At 32.0% G+C, this 19,214-nt stretch overlaps 1 long non-coding RNA gene across 1 annotated transcript; it reads left to right on the top strand.

Annotated features, from left to right (window-relative positions):
- The first annotated feature begins 1,305 nt into the window (after positions 1–1,305).
- On the top strand, positions 1,306–18,645 carry LOC147949285 (uncharacterized). Its single transcript, XR_015574490.1, has 5 exons — positions 1,306–1,420; positions 17,016–17,144; positions 17,245–17,497; positions 17,614–17,838; positions 18,054–18,645. It is a non-coding gene; the product is annotated as an uncharacterized LOC147949285 (long non-coding RNA).
- Positions 18,646–19,214: the final 569 nt, after the last annotated feature.

Here is a 19,214-nt window from a genome sequence, read left to right as displayed (position 1 = left end):
CACAACGTTAACCAAAGATAGATTACGAAATTGATAGATTGATTGGTTACAAGTTAAATAGTGGCTTACAAGATAGATTACAAAATAAAATTTAATCAGTGTTATAGCACGGATACTTATCTAGAATCATTAACAATATAAAACTTACAAATTAGGTGTTTTTTTTCAAGCCTTCATATTTAGCATATGATCTCCTATATAATAAAACGGAAGTACACAACCTTTTTTTGTAGACTATATAATTTTTATAAGTTGGTTACAGAATAGGCTATACATTAAATAACCGGTTACAAAAAAAGTTATAGATTAATTGGTCTATATGAATACACTTAAGAATATCCCAAAGAATCCTCTTAAAGAAAATATTCCAATGATTTATACAATTTCCAAAACAAAATCTTTAGTATTCCATGTATTGTTACAAAATATATACTGTTAGGCATAAAAAAGGAATAAAATCTTGGCAATTTATCATACTTAATCGTGATTTCCGAGATCTTATTGTGTAGTTGAAAATAAAATCTTACCTAAGCACGGGTCATATTAAAAAACTTTCACCAAACATGTTCAAAAATTAAAATAAAAACAAACAACAAACATAACCATTTCTCATAAATAAAATTACTAAATTAACAATATAAACTTACAAAATATGTGTTTTTTTTCAAGCCATCATATTTAGCATATGATTTTATTGCATAATGTTTTATCCAAAAAACTTTTAAAAACAATCATATGAATTATATTTTATTTTAGAATATGACTAATTAAAATAAAAAGAATTTTAACCCTCTAGCACGAGTCCTAATCTAGTTTTATTGCATAATGTTTTATCCAAAAAAAACTTTTAAAAACAATAATATAAATTATATTTTATATAAAAAAAATATAAATAAAATGAATTTTAAACCATGCTCTAGCACGGATCTTAATCTAGTATTTATAATATATGTCTATTTAACATATATTAGTAGTAAGTAAACCACGTTTCTTTGCACAGATATAAATTACTAACATGTTTTAGAAAATATTTTTTGTTATTTTACAATGTACCGTTGAGTGACCAATAGCCTTTTTAAAATATTGTCATGGTAGCAAGTGTATTATTTTGATATCTTTATTAAAATATTATATTTTAAAAAGTTCAATACTAGTTTTAAACGCTTGCTTGAAAAGAATACAGAGATGCGACCGAACTTTCAGCCCAAAATAGGTTGGGTTTATGGGCCCAATATAATACTTGCGAATTGCGATTCGTTTTCTTCTTTATATAAAGAGACCAAAATCCTAGATATTTCTTCCACTGGCAACGGTCGAGAAAAAGAGATCAGACTACAGTTCTCTCTCTGTCAAGCGGCCGATTGCTGGAAAACTAAGCTGAATCTTTCAGGAATCGCGTATACGTGTAGATTGAATCAAGGTAATTTGATTATTGATTTGTGTGTGTGTGTTTTTTTTTTCCTGATCAGATCCAGAAATATTGTTTGTGAATGAATCTTTAGGAAGTTTCTTTCCGCTGATAGAATCTGAGTTTCTTTATCTCCGTTCAATATTTGGAATCCATCCACAGGTTTTATTTAGATGATAGGAGCAATTTGATCCTTGTTTTTGTGGCTGTTTTACGAAACAATTTGTGTTGTATGCAAACTGTTCGATAAAATGCCTGAACGAAAATTTTGGTTCAATAGCAATCTTTGATTTTTATAAAACTGTATGATTTTAATATATTTAGCATATGGTTTGATGAAATTAGGTGTTTGTTGTATCAACAACTGCACATTGCCCCTTATTCATCATGAGCTTTTTTTCTAGTTAACCTTTTATATTAAGATCTCATGTTACAGACGGTGTTCTGGCTTTTAGTTAGAATTAACAAGAATCAATTCTAGCTTAAGCTAAGACAAGGTTGGTTTGCTAACTTGTGATTTACAAAGACAGATATGACTAAGATGAGTGATTTATGCTGCAAATCAGCTCATAATGTGTGAAAATCAAACTTTTGGGTTGCCACTAATCTCAAATAGTCACAAAAGAGTAACAATTTGAGACTACTTTGCCACTAGTTTCTTACGATTTAGCGACTAACACCTGAATTAGCCACTATTCTACGACGTATTCCCCACTCTTGATATTTTTGTATCTCAAAAATCATATTTGAGATGTATTTTCATCCTTAGTTATACATTTATCCTTGCATTTGCTTGAATCTACTCACTAATACTTTTTCAAGGTATTAAATTTCAATGTTGACAATACAAACATGCATATGTTCCAAACTTATCTTAACTAATACATTTAACCAATGGTATAATGTGTATATCTAGAAAAAAAAATGTAAATATGGTGTTTTAAAACAAAAGCTTTACAAACTCTTCATATTGTATATATTTTTTACTACTAAGATGAGTGATTTATGCTGCAAATTAGCTCATAATGTGTGAAAATCAAACTTTTGGGTTGCTACTAATCTCAAATAGTCACAAAAGAGTAACAATTTGAGACTACTTTGCCACTAGTTTCTTACGATTTAAAGACTAACACCTGAATTAGCCACTATTCTACGACGTATTCCCCACTCTTGATATTTTTGTATCTCAAAAATCATATTTGAGATGTATTTTCATCCTTAGTTATACATTTATCCTTGCATTTGCTTGAATCTACTCACTAATACTTTTTCAAGGTATTAAATTTCAATGTTGACAATACAAACATGCATATGTTCCAAACCTATCTTAACTAATACATTTAACCAATGGTATAATGTGTATATCTAGAGAAAAATGTAAATATAGTGTTTGAAAACCAAAGCTTTACTAACTCTTCATATTGTATATACTTTTTACTACTAAGATGAGTGATTTATGCTGCAAATCAGCTCATAATGTGAGAGAATCAAACTTTTGGGCTGCTACTAATCTCAAATAGTCACAAAAGAGTAACAATTTGAGACTACTTTGCCAATAGTTTCTTACGATTTAGCGACTAACACCTGAATTAGCCACTATTCTACGACGTATTCCCCACTCTTGATATTTTTGTATCTTAAAAATCATATTTGAGATGTATTTTCATCCTTAGTTATACATTTATCCTTGCATTTGCTTGAATCTACTCACTAATACTTTTTCAAGGTATTAAATTTCAATGTTGACAATACAGACATGCATATGTTCCAAACCTATCTTAACTAATACATTTAACCAATGGTATAATGTGTATATCTAGAGAAAAATGTAAATATGGTGTTTTAAAACCAAAGCTTTACAAACTCTTCATATTGTATATATTTTTTACTACTAAGATGAGTGATTTATGCTGCAAATCAGCTCATAATGTGTGAAAATCAAACTTTTGGGATGCTACTAATCTCAAATAGTCACAAAAGAGTAACAATTTGAGACTACTTTGCCACTAGTTTCTTAAGATTTAAAGACTAACACCTGAATTAGCCACTATTCTACGACGTATTCCCCACTCTTGATATTTTTGTATCTCAAAAATCATATTTGAGATGTATTTTCATCCTTAGTTATACATTTATCCTTGCATTTGCTTGAATCTACTCGCTAATACTTTTTCAAGGTATTAAATTTCAATGTTGACAATACAAACATGCATATGTTCCAAACCTATCTTAACTAATACATTTAACCAATGGTACAATGTGTATATCTAGAGAAAAATGTAAATATGGTGTTTTAAAACCAAAGCTTTACAAACTCTTCATATTGTATAAATTTTTTACTACTAAGATGAGTGATTTATGCTGCAAATCAGCTCATAATGTGTGAAAATCAAATTTTTGGGTTGCTACTAATCTCAAATAGTCACAAAAGAGTAACAATTTGAGACTACTTTGCCACTAGTTTCTTACGATTTAAAGACTAACACCTGAATTAGCCACTATACTACGCCGTATTCCCCACTCTTGATATTTTTGTATCTCAAAAATCATATTTGAGATGTATTTTCATCCTTAGTTATACATTTATCCTTGCATTTGCTTGAATCTACTCACTAATACTTTTCAAGGTATTAAATTTCAATGTTGACAATACAAACATGCATATGTTCCAAACCTATCTTAACTAATACATTTAAGTATTTAACCAATGGTAAAATGTGTATATCTAGAGAAAAATGTAAATATGGTGTTTTAAAACCAAAGCTTTACTAACTCTTCATATTGTATATACTTTCTACTTCTAAGATGAGTGATTTATGCTGCAAATCAGCTCATAATGTGTAAAAATCAAACTTTTAGGTTGCTACTAATCTCAAATAGTCCAAACCTATCTTAACTAATACATTTAAGTATTTAACCAATGGTAAAATGTGTATATCTAGAGAAAAATGTAAATATGGTGTTTTAAAACCAAAGCTTTACTAACTCTTCATATTGTATATACTTTCTACTTCTAAGATGAGTAATTTATGCTGCAAATCAGCTCATAATGTGTAAAAATCAAACTTTTAGGTTGCTACTAATCTCAAATAGTCACAAAAGAGTAACAATTTGAGACTACTTTGCCACTAGTTTCTTATGATTTAGCGACTAACACCTGAATTAGCCACTATTCTACTACGTATTCCCCACTCTTGATATTTTTATATCTCAAAAATCATATTTGAGATGTATTTTCATCCTTAGTTATACATTTATCCTTGTATTTGCTTGAATCTACTCACTAATACTTTTTCAAGGTATTAAATTTTAATGTTGACAATACAAACATGCATATGTTCCAAACCTATCTTAACTAATACATTTAACCAATGGTATAATGTGTATATCTAGAGAAAAATGTAAATATAGTGTTTTAAAACCAAAGCTTTACTAACTATTCATATTGTATATACTTTTTACTACTAAGATGAGTGATTTATGCTGCAAATCAGCTCATAATGTGAGAAAATCAAACTTTTGGGTTGCTACTAATCTCAAATAGTCACAAAAGAGTAACAATTTGAGACTACTTTGCCACTAGTTTCTTACGATTTAGCGACTAACACCTGAATTAGCCACTATTCTACGACGTATTCCCCACTCTTGATATTTTTTTATCTCAAAAATCATATTTGAGATGTATTTTCATCCTTAGTTATACATTTTTCCTTGCATTTGCTTGAATCTACTCACTAATACTTTTTCAAGGTATTAAATTTCAATGTTGACAATACAAACATGCATATGTTCCAAACCTATCTTAACTAATACATTTAACCAATGGTATAATGTGTATATCTAGAGAAAAATGTAAATATGGTGTTTTAAAACCAAAGCTTTACAAACTCTTCATATTGTATATATTCTTTACTACTAAGATGAGTGATTTATGCTGCAAATCAGCTCATAATGTGAGAAAAACAAACTTTTGGGTTGCTACTAATCTCAAATAGTCACAAAAGAGTAACAATTTGAGACTACTTTGCCACTAGTTTCTTACGATTTAGCGACTAACACCTGAATTAGCCACTATTCTACGACGTATTCCCCACTCTTGATATTTTTGTATCTCATAAATCATATTTGAGATGTATTTTCATCCTTAGTTATACATTTTTCCTTGAATTTGCTTGAATCTACTCACTAATACATTTTCAAGTTATTAAATTTCAATGTTGACAATACAAACATGAATATGTTCCAAACCTATCTTAATTAATACATTTAACCAATGGTATAATGTGTATATCTAGAGAAAAATGTAAATATGGTGTTTTAAAACCAAAGCTTTACTAACTCTTCATATTGTATATACTTTTTACTACTAAGATGAGTGATTTATGCTGCAAATCAGCTAATAATGTGTGAAAATCAAACTTTTGGGTTGCTACTAATCTCAAATAGTCACAAAAGAGTAACAATTTGAGACTACTTTTCCACTAGTTTCTTACGATTTAGCGACTAACACCTGAATTACCACTATTCTACGACGTATTCCCCACTCTTGATATTTTTGTATCTCAAAAATCATATTTGAGATGTATTTTCATCCTTAGTTATACATTTATCCTTGCATTTGCTTGAATCTACTCACTAATACTTTTTCAAGGTATTAAATTTCAATGTTGACAATACAAACATGCATATGTTCCAAACCTATCTTAACTAATACATTTAACCAATGGTATAATGTGTATATCTAGAGAAAAATGTAAATATAGTGTTTGAAAACCAAAGCTTTACTAACTCTTCATATTGTATATACTTTTTACTACTAAGATGAGTGATTTATGCTGCAAATCAGCTCATAATGTGAGAAAAACAAACTTTTGGGTTGCAACTAATCTCAAATAGTCACAAAAGAGTAACAATTTGAGACTACTTTGCCACTAGTTTCTTACGATTTAGCGACTAACACCTGAATTAGCCACTATTCTACGACGTATTCCCCACTCTTGATATTTTTGTATCTCATAAATCATATTTGAGATGTATTTTCATCCTTAGTTATACATTTTTCATTGCATTTGCTTGAATCTACTCACTAATACATTTTCAAGGTATTAGATTTCAATGTTGACAGTACAAACATGCATATGTTCCAAACCTATCTTAACTAATACATTTAACCAATGGTATAATGTGTATATCTAGAGAAAAATGTAAATATGGTGTTTTAAAACCAAAGCTTTACAAACTCTTCATATTGTATATATTTTTTACTACTAAGATGAGTGATTTATGCTGCAAATCAGCTAATAATGTGTGAAAATCAAACTTTTGGGTTGCTACTAATCTCAAATAGTCACAAAAGAGTAACAATTTGAGACTACTTTGCCACTAGTTTCTTACGATTTAGCGACTAACACCTGAATTAGCCACTATTCTACGACGTATTCCCCACTCTTGATATTTTTTTATCTCAAAAATCATATTTGAGATGTATTTTCATCCTTAGTTATACATTTTTCCTTGCATTTGCTTGAATCTACTCACTAATACTTTTTCAAGGTATTAAATTTCAATGTTGACAATACAAACATGCATATGTTCCAAACCTATCTTAACTAATACATTTAACCAATGGTATAATGTGTATATCTAGAGAAAAATGTAAATATGGTGTTTTAAAACCAAAGCTTTACAAACTCTTCATATTGTATATATTCTTTACTACTAAGATGAGTGATTTATGCTGCAAATCAGCTCATAATGTGAGAAAAACAAACTTTTGGGTTGCTACTAATCTCAAATAGTCACAAAAGAGTAACAATTTGAGACTACTTTGCCACTAGTTTCTTACGATTTAGCGACTAACACCTGAATTAGCCACTATTCTACGACGTATTCCCCACTCTTGATATTTTTGTATCTCATAAATCATATTTGAGATGTATTTTCATCCTTAGTTATACATTTTTCCTTGAATTTGCTTGAATCTACTCACTAATACATTTTCAAGTTATTAAATTTCAATGTTGACAATACAAACATGAATATGTTCCAAACCTATCTTAATTAATACATTTAACCAATGGTATAATGTGTATATCTAGAGAAAAATGTAAATATGGTGTTTTAAAACCAAAGCTTTACTAACTCTTCATATTGTATATACTTTTTACTACTAAGATGAGTGATTTATGCTGCAAATCAGCTAATAATGTGTGAAAATCAAACTTTTGGGTTGCTACTAATCTCAAATAGTCACAAAAGAGTAACAATTTGAGACTACTTTTCCACTAGTTTCTTACGATTTAGCGACTAACACCTGAATTACCACTATTCTACGACGTATTCCCCACTCTTGATATTTTTGTATCTCAAAAATCATATTTGAGATGTATTTTCATCCTTAGTTATACATTTATCCTTGCATTTGCTTGAATCTACTCACTAATACTTTTTCAAGGTATTAAATTTCAATGTTGACAATACAAACATGCATATGTTCCAAACCTATCTTAACTAATACATTTAACCAATGGTATAATGTGTATATCTAGAGAAAAATGTAAATATAGTGTTTGAAAACCAAAGCTTTACTAACTCTTCATATTGTATATACTTTTTACTACTAAGATGAGTGATTTATGCTGCAAATCAGCTCATAATGTGAGAAAAACAAACTTTTGGGTTGCAACTAATCTCAAATAGTCACAAAAGAGTAACAATTTGAGACTACTTTGCCACTAGTTTCTTACGATTTAGCGACTAACACCTGAATTAGCCACTATTCTACGACGTATTCCCCACTCTTGATATTTTTGTATCTCATAAATCATATTTGAGATGTATTTTCATCCTTAGTTATACATTTTTCATTGCATTTGCTTGAATCTACTCACTAATACATTTTCAAGGTATTAGATTTCAATGTTGACAGTACAAACATGCATATGTTCCAAACCTATCTTAACTAATACATTTAACCAATGGTATAATGTGTATATCTAGAGAAAAATGTAAATATGGTGTTTTAAAACCAAAGCTTTACAAACTCTTCATATTGTATATATTTTTTACTACTAAGATGAGTGATTTATGCTGCAAATCAGCTAATAATGTGTGAAAATCAAACTTTTGGGTTGCTACTAATCTCAAATAGTCACAAAAGAGTAACAATTTGAGACTACTTTGCCACTATTTTCTTACGATTTAGCGACTAACACCTGAATTAGCCACTATTCTACGACGTATTCCCCACTCTTGATATTTTTGTATCTCAAAAATCATATTTGAGATGTATTTTCATCCTTAGTTATACATTTATCCTTGCATTTGCTTGAATCTACTCACTAATACTTTTTTAAGGTATTAAATTTCAATGTTGACAATACAAACATGCATATGTTCCAAACCTATCTTCACTAATACATTTAAGTATTTAACCAATGGTATAATGTGTATATCTAGAGAAAAATGTAAATATGGTGGTTTAAAACAAAAGCTTTACTAACTCTTCATATTGTATAAATTTTTTACTACTAAGATGAGTGATTTATGCTGCAAATCAGCTCATAATGTGTGAAAATCAAACTTTTGGGTTGCTACTAATCTCAAATAGTCACAAAAGAGTAACAATTTGAGACTACTTTTCCACTAGTTTCTTACGATTTAGCGACTAACACCTGAATTAGCCACTATTCTACGACGTATTCCCCACTCTTGATATTTTTGTATCTCAAAAATCATATTTGAGATGTATTTTCATCCTTAGTTATACATTTTTCCTTGAATTTGCTTGAATCTACTCACTAATACTTTTTCAAGTTATTAAATTTCAATGTTGACAATACAAACATGCATATGTTCCAAACCTATCTTAATTAATACATTTAACCAATGGTATAATGTGTATATCTAGAGAAAAATGTAAATATGGTGTTTTAAAACCAAAGCTTTACAAACTCTTCATAGCGTATATACTTTTTACTACTAAGATGAGTGATTTATGCTGCAAATCAGCTCATAATGTGTGAAAATCAAACTTTTGGATTGCCACTAATCTCAAATAGTCACAAAAGAGTAACAATTTGTGACTACTTTGCCACTAGTTTCTTACGATTTAGCGACTAACACCTGAATTAGCCACTATTCTACGACGTATTCTCCACTCTTGATATTTTTGTATCTCAATAATCATATTTGAGATGTATTTTCATCCTTAGTTATACATTTTTCCTTGAATTTGCTTGAATCTACTCACTAATACTTTTTCAAGTTATTAAATTTCAATGTTGACAATACAAACATGAATATGTTCCAAACCTATCTTAATTAATACATTTAACCAATGGTATAATGTGTATATCTAGAGAAAAATGTAAATATGGTGTTTTAAAACCAAAGCTTTACTAACTCTTCATATTGTATATACTTTTTACTACTAAGATGAGTGATTTATGCTGCAAATCAGCTAATAATGTGTGAAAATCAAACTTTTGGGTTGCTACTAATCTCAAATAGTCACAAAAGAGTAACAATTTGAGACTACTTTTCCACTAGTTTCTTACGATTTAGCGACTAACACCTGAATTACCACTATTCTACGACGTATTCCCCACTCTTGATATTTTAGTATCTCAAAAATAATATTTGAGATGTATTTTCATCCTTAGTTATACATTTATCCTTGCATTTGCTTGAATCTACTCACTAATACTTTTTCAAGGTATTAAATTTCAATGTTGACAATACAAACATGCATATGTTCCAAACCTATCTTAACTAATACATTTAACCAATGGTATAATGTGTATATCTAGAGAAAATTGTAAATATGGTGTTTTAAAACCAAAGCTTTACTAACTCTTCATATTGGGCTTGTTCGTTTGGCTGCCGCAGGTACCTGCGGCTGCGGCAGACACAGATATGGTTGTTCGTTTGCTTGCCGCAGGTACCTGCGTCATGACGCTGCGGCAAACGCTGCGACCTGCGTCTAACATTTTTAAACGTTGTTTTAATTCAGCGGTTAAAAACGTAAACGCAACCGCTGCCGCTGCCGCAGCCGCCAGCGTCAACCAAACGAACAAGTCCATTGTATATACTTTTTACTACTAGGATGAGTGATTTATGCTGCAAATCAGCTCATAATGCGTGAAAATCAAACTTTTGGATTGCAACTAATCTCAAATAGTCACAAAAGAGTAACAATTTGAGACTACTTTGCCACTAGTTTCTTACGATTTAGCGACTAACACCTGAATTAGCCACTATTCTACGACGTATTCCCCACTCTTGATATTTTTGTATCTCAAAAATCATATTTGAGATGTATTTTCATCCTTAGTTATACATTTATCCTTGCATTTGCTTGAATCTACTCACTAATACATTTTCAAGTTATTAAATTTCAATGTTGACAGTACAAACATGCATATGTTCCAAACCTATCTTAACTAATACATTTAACCAATGGTATAATGTGTATATCTAGAGAAAAATGTAAATATAGTGTTTGAAAACCAAAGCTTTACTAACTCTTCATATTGTATATACTTTTTACTACTAAGATGAGTGATTTATGCTGCAAATCAGCTCATAATGTGAGAAAAACAAACTTTTGGGTTGCTACTAATCTCAAATAGTCACAAAAGAGTAACAATTTGAGACTACTTTGCCACTAGTTTCTTACGATTTAGCGACTAACACCTGAATTAGCCACTATTCTACGACGTATTCCCCACTCTTGATATTTTTGTATCTCATAAATCATATTTGAGATGTATTTTCATCCTTAGTTATACATTTTTCATTGCATTTGCTTGAATCTACTCACTAATACTTTTTCAAGGTATTAGATTTCAATGTTGACAAGACAAACATGCATATGTTCCAAACCTATCTTAACTAATACATTTAACCAATGGTATAATGTGTATATCTAGAGAAAAATGTAAATATGGTGTTTTAAAACCAAAGCTTTACAAACTCTTCATATTGTATATATTTTTTACTACTAAGATGAGTGATTTATGCTGCAAATCAGCTCCTAATGTGTGAAAATCAAACTTTTGGGTTGCTTCTAATCTCAAATAGTCACAAAAGAGTAACAATTTGAGAGTACTTTGCCACTAGTTTCTTACGATTTAAAGACTAACACCTGAATTAGCCACTACTGTACGACGTATTCCCCACTCTTGATATTTTTGTATCTAAAAAATCATATTTGAGATGTATTTTCATCCTTAGTTATACATTTATCCTTGCATTTGCCTGAATCTACTCACTAATACTTTTTCAAGGTATTAAATTTCAATGTTGACAATACAAACATGCATATGTTCCAAACCTATCTTAACTAATACATTTAAGTATTTAACCAATGGTATAATGTGTATATCTAGAGAAAAATGTAAATATAGTGTTTTAAAACCAAAGCTTTACTAACTCTTCATATTGTATATACTTTTTACTACTAAGATGAGTGATTTATGCTGCAAATCAGCTCATAATGTGTGAAAATCAAACTTTTGGGTTGCCACTAATCTCAAATAGTCACAAAAGAGTAACAATTTGAGACTACTTTGCCACTAGTTTCTTACGATTTAGCGACTAACACCTGAATTAGCCACTATTCTACGACGTATTCTCCACTCTTGATATTTTTGTATCTCAAAAATCATATTTGAGATGTATTTTCATCCTTAGTTATACATTTTTCCTTGAATTTGCTTGAATCTACTCACTAATACTTTTTCAAGTTATTAAATTTCAATGTTGACAATACAAACATGCATATGTTCCAAACCTATCTTAATTAATACATTTAACCAATGGTATAATGTGTATATCTAGAGAAAAATGTAAATATGGTGTTTTAAAACCAAAGCTTTACAAACTCTTCATAGCGTATATACTTTTTACTACTAAGATGAGTGATTTATGCTGCAAATCAGCTCATAATGTGTGAAAATCAAACTTTTGGACTGCCACTAATCTCAAATAGTCACAAAAGAGTAACAATTTGAGACTACTTTGCCACTAGTTTCTTACGATTTAGCGACTAACACCTGAATTAGCCACTATTCTACGACGTATTCTCCACTCTTGATATTTTTGTATCTCAATAATCATATTTGAGATGTATTTTCATCCTTAGTTATACATTTTTCCTTGAATTTGCTTGAATCTACTCACTAATACTTTTTCAAGTTATTAAATTTCAATGTTGACAATACAAACATGAATATGTTCCAAACCTATCTTAATTAATACATTTAACCAATGGTATAATGTGTATATCTAGAGAAAAATGTAAATATGGTGTTTTAAAACCAAAGCTTTACTAACTCTTCATATTGTATATACTTTTTACTACTAAGATGAGTGATTTATGCTGCAAATCAGCTAATAATGTGTGAAAATCAAACTTTTGGGTTGCTACTAATCTCAAATAGTCACAAAAGAGTAACAATTTGAGACTACTTTTCCACTAGTTTCTTACGATTTAGCGACTAACACCTGAATTACCACTATTCTACGACGTATTCCCCACTCTTGATATTTTTGTATCTCAAAAATAATATTTGAGATGTATTTTCATCCTTAGTTATACATTTATCCTTGCATTTGCTTGAATCTACTCACTAATACTTTTTCAAGGTATTAAATTTCAATGTTGACAATACAAACATGCATATGTTCCAAACCTATCTTAACTAATACATTTAACCAATGGTATAATGTGTATATCTAGAGAAAATTGTAAATATGGTGTTTTAAAACCAAAGCTTTACTAACTCTTCATATTGGGCTTGTTCGTTTGGCTGCCGCAGGTACCTGCGGCTGCGGCAGACACAGATATGGTTGTTCGTTTGCTTGCCGCAGGTACCTGCGTCATGACGCTGCGGCAAACGCTGCGACCTGCGTCAAACATTTTTAAACGTTGTTTTAATTCAGCGGTTAAAAACGTAAACGCAACCGCTGCCGCTGCCGCAGCCGCCAGCGTCAACCAAACGAACAAGTCCATTGTATATACTTTTTACTACTAGGATGAGTGATTTATGCTGCAAATCAGCTCATAATGCGTGAAAATCAAACTTTTGGATTGCAACTAATCTCAAATAGTCACAAAAGAGTAACAATTTGAGACTACTTTGCCACTAGTTTCTTACGATTTAGCGACTAACACCTGAATTAGCCACTATTCTACGACGTATTCCCCACTCTTGATATTTTTGTATCTCAAAAATCATATTTGAGATGTATTTTCATCCTTAGTTATACATTTATCCTTGCATTTGCTTGAATCTACTCACTAATACATTTTCAAGTTATTAAATTTCAATGTTGACAGTACAAACATGCATATGTTCCAAACCTATCTTAACTAATACATTTAACCAATGGTATAATGTGTATATCTAGAGAAAAATGTAAATATAGTGTTTGAAAACCAAAGCTTTACTAACTCTTCATATTGTATATACTTTTTACTACTAAGATGAGTGATTTATGCTGCAAATCAGCTCATAATGTGAGAAAAACAAACTTTTGGGTTGCTACTAATCTCAAATAGTCACAAAAGAGTAACAATTTGAGACTACTTTGCCACTAGTTTCTTACGATTTAGCGACTAACACCTGAATTAGCCACTATTCTACGACGTATTCCCCACTCTTGATATTTTTGTATCTCATAAATCATATTTGAGATGTATTTTCATCCTTAGTTATACATTTTTCATTGCATTTGCTTGAATCTACTCACTAATACTTTTTCAAGGTATTAGATTTCAATGTTGACAAGACAAACATGCATATGTTCCAAACCTATCTTAACTAATACATTTAACCAATGGTATAATGTGTATATCTAGAGAAAAATGTAAATATGGTGTTTTAAAACCAAAGCTTTACAAACTCTTCATATTGTATATATTTTTTACTACTAAGATGAGTGATTTATGCTGCAAATCAGCTCCTAATGTGTGAAAATCAAACTTTTGGGTTGCTTCTAATCTCAAATAGTCACAAAAGAGTAACAATTTGAGAGTACTTTGCCACTAGTTTCTTACGATTTAAAGACTAACACCTGAATTAGCCACTACTGTACGACGTATTCCCCACTCTTGATATTTTTGTATCTAAAAAATCATATTTGAGATGTATTTTCATCCTTAGTTATACATTTATCCTTGCATTTGCCTGAATCTACTCACTAATACTTTTTCAAGGTATTAAATTTCAATGTTGACAATACAAACATGCATATGTTCCAAACCTATCTTAACTAATACATTTAAGTATTTAACCAATGGTATAATGTGTATATCTAGAGAAAAATGTAAATATAGTGTTTTAAAACCAAAGCTTTACTAACTCTTCATATTGTATATACTTTTTACTACTAAGATGAGTGATTTATGCTGCAAATCAGCTCATAATGTGTGAAAATCAAACTTTTGGGTTGCCACTAATCTCAAATAGTCACAAAAGAGTAACAATTTGAGACTACTTTGCCACTAGTTTCTTACGATTTAGCGACTAACACCTGAATTAGCCACTATTCTACGACGTATTCTCCACTCTTGATATTTTTGTATCTCAAAAATCATATTTGAGATGTATTTTCATCCTTAGTTATACATTTTTCCTTGAATTTACTTGAATCTACTCACTAATACTTTTTCAAGTTATTAAATTTCAATGTTGACAATACAAACATGCATATGTTCCAAACCTATCTTAATTAATACATTTAACCAATGGTATAATGTGTATATCTAGAGAAAAATGTAAATATGGTGTTTTAAAACCAAAGCTTTACTAACTCTTCATATTGGGCTTGTTCGTTTGGCTGCCGCAGGTACCTGCGGCTGCGGCTGCGGCAGACGCAGATATGGTTGTTCGTTTGCTTGCCGCAGGTACCTGCGTCATGACGCTGCGGCAAACGCTGCGACCTGCGTCTAACATTTTTAAACGTTGTTTTAATTCAGCGGTTAAAAATGTAAACGCAGCCGCTGCCGCTGCCGCAGCCGCCAGCATCAACCAAACGAACAAGCCCATTGTATATACTTTTTACTACTAGGATGAGTGATTTATGCTGCAAATCAGCTCATAATGTGTGAAAATCAAACTTTTGGATTGCAACTAATCTCAAATAGTCACAAAAGAGTAACAATTTGAGACTACTTTGCTACTAGTTTCTTACGGTATTTTAGCGGTTTATGTTCCCACCACAAATTTACTGAAATTTGAGAATCATTTGGTTTCGCGTTTTTTTCCCTAAATCAATTAATTTGTGATTCATTTGTGACTACTTAGCGTCTGAATTTCGTTAATAACTAAGTAAACACTTAAACGATATTTCTTTTCTTCACTCTCACAAACATCGATTTCTATTCTTTCCTCTAGGGTTTACTCTCTCACAAACATCGATCTGCTCTCTCTCAAACAAATCGGAGAAATCTATCCTTCTCCGACCGATTTCTCTCAATCCTCCCCTTTCCCTAAATCGTTTTCCTTCTCTAAATCTATTTCTCCTTCTCTCTCAATCTTCAATCGATTTCTCTCAACCCTCACTTTTTCTCTATCTCAATTGTTTTCCTCTTTCTCGATCTAATGCCTCCTAAGGGTAAGATTTCTTCCAGAGGTCGCGGTGCCAGAAAGCCACCGGTGTCCGAATCTTCACTGGTTCTAACCCTAGATCCTCTTCTCATTCGTCAAACCCTTCTGAACCGACACACTCTGCGACACAGTCTTCACATCAGAGCCGTCCGTCACAGTTTCCGCCGACAACAAATCCAACGCCGGTAAGGAGTCCATCGCCGACTACAGATCCACCGTCGAGAAGAATTCCACCGTCGAGGACAAATCCAGAGTCGAGTACACCTCCACCGCGGCGAATACTTACCCTGCCTCCGATTCCTCAACAAGTGCCTCTACCTGTTCCTCATCCTCAACCTCAATTGGAGGATGTTCCGGAGGAAGCTAATGGCGAAGAAGAAGAAAACAAAGAGCAGCAAAACCCTAATCCAAATGTCGATTACTACCAAGAACTATTGGATGGTTTGCTAGCTCTTCCAGGCCGAGAACATCTACCACTCATGTCTCAGCATCCTATCCCTGGAGTCGAAACGTTATGGTATAAAAACTCTCTCCTTTTGTAAGTTTAGTTTAAATTGTGTTTAAGTGTCTATAGTTTAAACTGCTTTAAGTGTCTATAGTTTGATCATGTTTGCGGTAACTTGTCTTTGCTTTAAGTCTAAACTACTGATCATGTATGTCAAATTTCAAACTCGGTTTTGCAAAAAATAGAAACTGAGACTAATCGTTGTTATGTGAATGTGTTCACTAGTTTGTGGTAATGAATGTGTTCACTAGTTTGCGGTAATGAATGTGTTCACTAGTTTGCGGTAATGATTGTGTTCACTAGTCTAAACTATTGATCATGAATGTGTTCACTAGTTTGCGGTAATAGTTTGCGGTTTACTAATCGGTTGTTATTTGATGTTCAATAGTTTGATCATGTTCAGTAATGGGTTGTTATTTGATATTCAATAGTTTCAATAGGTTATTGGTTCATATTTTCAAGTAGACTTACTCAGTTAATGTAACAGGTTTAACCGGCACAAAGGAAAGCTTTCTCGAGTCATTGCTGAATCTTAAGGAGAAAGTTTGATGGGCCTTACTACAGTTGGAAGGTTACTCCACAACGCATTCAAGAGCGATACTTCAGGACATTTGCGGTAAGTCAAATTATAGTTTTGACAATGCTTTAAACACTTAACTCTATATATATATATGAATTGGTCAATTTGCTAACTAAACTGTTTTGTGTTATTGTAGCGGAAGTATAATTGGGATGTGGGGATTACTGAGCTCGTTAAAGAAGGTTTCTTGAAGATAGCAAAGAACAAGATGAAAGGCATTGTCAGTCAAGTTAGGAGGAGTGGTGTACAACCACCATGGATTGGTGATAAGTTATGGCCTATTATGTGCGAATATTGGAACACCCCTGATGCCACGGAGAGGAGTGAGAATGCTTCACAGTGCAGAAACTCAGACCGTGGAGGCCTTGGAGTGCACAAACACTTAGCTGGTCAGAAATCATATGTCCAAATTTATCAAGAAATGATAACAGTACTCTTTCCATCCACTTCACCTCAAAGTTTTTCTAAAATTTCCATCATTTAATGTGTTTCACTATCATTGTAGGAGGAAGAGCTGGGACGTCCTGTATCACTGGTCGAAGTGTTTCTTAAAACACACACTCGGCCCGATGGATCATTGGTGGATCAAAAAGCCAAACAAGTTGCTGAAACCTATGAGAAGACCGTAAAAGAGAGACAAACTGAAACGGACGATGATGGTCCAGATGGTTCAAAGAGTTCAACACATCGAACTCTTTCCCTTGAAGAAAGAAATGAAATATTCCTTTAGGTAATTCGTTTATGTCTTTTGTGTGTGCATTTTTCTTTGTCAATTTTGGTTTCTTAATGTGAATGATGTTTGATGTTGATTCTTAGATTAACAGTCTCCTGGTTTTCTTAAAATTGTTTAATGAGCTATGCTTAGGAACCTAGAATATTTGATGTTGATTCTGCATTTGGTTTTCTAGTTTGTGTTGATTAGCGAATGTTTATCTTTTGGTTTAGTGTACTCAAAAATATACCAAAGGTAACCCATTTGGCCTTGGATCACTTGGTGAGACACGAAGGAAAGGAAAAAGGAAAGAGAGTTATGCGAGCTCTTCTGCAGCAACTCTTGCGGAGCTTCAAGATCAACTTCGGCGCAAGATATCTGAACATGAGTCTGAGAATGTACGACATGATCAGGAACACCGAGAGTCTCAAGCTGTGATCAACAAGCTTGTCCTCTTCATCTCTGAAAAAATTCCTGAATACTCAGAATTTACAGTTTCTCCTCCTGCAGCCATCCAACCAGCTACGGCGCCTACAACCACTGCACAGCCCATCGATGGAGGCACCACACCAGCCTCCAGTCCAGCTGCACAACCCACCGATGGAGGCACAATACCAAGATGCCAATTCCCCTACCTCTAATACTTCTTCCAACTAAACTTCTAATTCCCCTTCTCTTTATGTATGAACTTGCTTTTGAATACTGTTTAGGATGATCTTTTTGTTTAGGATGATAAGTTTGCTTGTGTGGTACTTTAAATCATCACTCCTTTTGATTATTAGCATTTGATTTTCCAAATTTAATCTGATTTAGGATTGCTAAAAACATTACTGATTTGGGACTAAACCAATTAAAAAAATATGACTATTTAGTGACTAAACCAATTCAAATAATGTGACTATTTTGTGACTAAACCAATTCAAATAATGTGACTATTTTGTGACTACACCAATTCACAAATTAGTGGCACAATAGTTACTAAACACGAACTCCTTAGCGACTACAAAAAGAGTCTTAACATAGTCGCATTAATAAACGACTATTTTGCGACTCAACTGCTACTAAACTAAAAACAGACTTTGCAACCCTTTTGGGACTAATAGGTCGTCCTTAATCCGTCGCTAAACTCAGACCCAACCGTTAATCCCAAAACGGTCGTAAACATAAGACTCTTATATATAGTCACAAAATTGTCCCTAAGTAGACTTCGTTGCGGTTTAGTCGGAAATTTACAACTACCAACTCTAGTCACAGTTTTGTCGCAAATATACGACTATATAAAAGAGTCCGTAATCCGTCGCAAATAAGCGACCATGTTGCGACCAACATATTTTGTGACCGTTTTTTTGCGACCATCAGAAAGAGTCGCGAAGTAGTCGCAAAACCATTATTTG

Source organism: Camelina sativa, chromosome 2 (genome assembly GCF_030686135.1).
Source record: "Camelina sativa cultivar CO46 ecotype springtype chromosome 2, ASM3068613v1".
NCBI lineage: Eukaryota > Viridiplantae > Streptophyta > Magnoliopsida > Brassicales > Brassicaceae > Camelina > Camelina sativa.
Note: the sequence above shows the minus strand (reverse complement) of the source record. Positions and strands in the feature narration are given on the sequence as shown.